The following is a 1667-nucleotide window of genomic DNA, read 5'->3' on the forward strand; positions in this document are numbered from 1 at the left end:
CCAGTCATTTTAAGAAAGGACCCCATTAGAACCCATGAGAAATGCATTATTGCTCACTCTGCAATATCTTTCCCAGAACAAACACCAATTGCAAATAACATACTAAAAATAAACCTGAAAAATCTGTTTAGAACAGCGTACTATGTTGGAAAGAGTGAACTACCACTGGCAAAATTTAGCAGTCTTTGCAAACTTCAAAAAAGCAAATGGCCTAGATCTTGGTTCCACTCTCCTCTTACCTGTGACTTCAGTGGAAATTTCAAATTCAGGATCTGACACAGACTGATTCATGTCCTACACAGTTCTTACAAGTTCATAGAAATTTCTGTTCAATTAGAACCAAGTATTTGAGTTGTAATTTTTATACAATGTTGTAATTTGTTTTTCAAAAAGTTTTTTGATTAATATTTTTTTTCTGTTACAATATTATACTTTAATGTATAATATTGTAAAGAAAACAAAACAGGAAACCAAGCATCAATCAAAAAATTATTCTCTTTTTTATTTGTGCTACTTAAATTTGTTTTGGGCTACCAAAAACCCTTCCCTGCCCGAAGGGTTACCAGGGATTTTGAGATTTTGCGAGGAGTGTAGTAATGTTTATTTGCTCTGCTTTTTTTTGTAAGGGGTAAAATATGTCTATATACTTTTTGTGTCCCAGCTGAGTAACAGGAGGAGAAGAGTCTGGTGGAGCAGCGGAAGGACAATTTCAGCCATTTGGACTCAGCTCAGCCACTGCAGAGGAAACAATGACTTCAACACAAAAGGTGAGAAAAACATCACAGTTACACTGTTATTGAAACTGTGTGTGCAACTGGTTGGTTTTTAAAACACAATTAACAGCAGCTTTGTCTTTTGCATCCTGGGCTCCTACTTATATACAGACTCTACATTCACAACCAAAAACCACAGAAGTTAGAAGAAAATACAAAGATCATATTTTATCAGCACATATTGAAACAACAATATCATCAGTTGAACTCAAAATATTTTATGAAGTAAAAGATTTCCTCCACTTATATATTTCTTCAATAATGTCATTTTCATTACACCTCTCATTGTAGTCACATCATTGTAATGTGATACTGTCACCAGAAGGTGGTGGAAACACACCAACAATGTGTTTGTTGACATGTTTGATTCCACCAATGGAGGGAGTTTCAGTTTGTTCCACGACTGCATTTCACTCACTGCCTCTGTTTGTATCTCTGTCACTGCAGGACCAACATGGAGCAAGAAGTCAGCGCTCTCAGGAGGCCGACAAACCTCACAGAAGAAAGGGAGAGAAAACCTACAGCTGTGATGAGTGTGGAAAGTCTTTTACCCAGGCTGGAACTTAAAAAACACCAACTCATCCACAGTGAGTTAAACCTGCTGTGACTTGTGTGGAAAGTCTTTTAGGCTGGACACTAAAAAACACACTCAACTCACTCTCACAGTGGAGTTAAACCTTACAGCTGTGAGTTGTGTGGAAAGTCTTTTACCCTGGCTGGAACTTAAAAAACACCAACTCATCCACAGTGGAGTTAAACCTTACAGCTGTGACTTGTGTGGAAAGTCTTTTACCGAGGCTGGAAGTTAAAAAACACCAACTCATCCACAGTGGAGTTAAACCTTACAGCTGTGACTTGTGTGGAAAGTCTTTTACCCTGGGCTGGAGAGCTTAA

General features: G+C 37.8%; 1 long non-coding RNA gene across 1 annotated transcript; it reads left to right on the forward strand.

Moving 5' to 3' along the window:
• Positions 1–461: 461 nt before the first annotated feature.
• Positions 462–1285, forward strand: LOC121812809. Its single transcript, XR_006053343.1, has 2 exons — positions 462–767; positions 1221–1285. It is a non-coding gene; the product is annotated as an uncharacterized LOC121812809 (long non-coding RNA).
• The last annotated feature ends 382 nt before the right edge of the window (positions 1286–1667 follow it).

This window comes from Haplochromis burtoni, unplaced genomic scaffold (genome assembly GCF_018398535.1).
Source record: "Haplochromis burtoni strain Fernald_Lab_line unplaced genomic scaffold, NCSU_Asbu1 Contig_846, whole genome shotgun sequence".
Taxonomy (NCBI): domain Eukaryota; kingdom Metazoa; phylum Chordata; class Actinopteri; order Cichliformes; family Cichlidae; genus Haplochromis; species Haplochromis burtoni.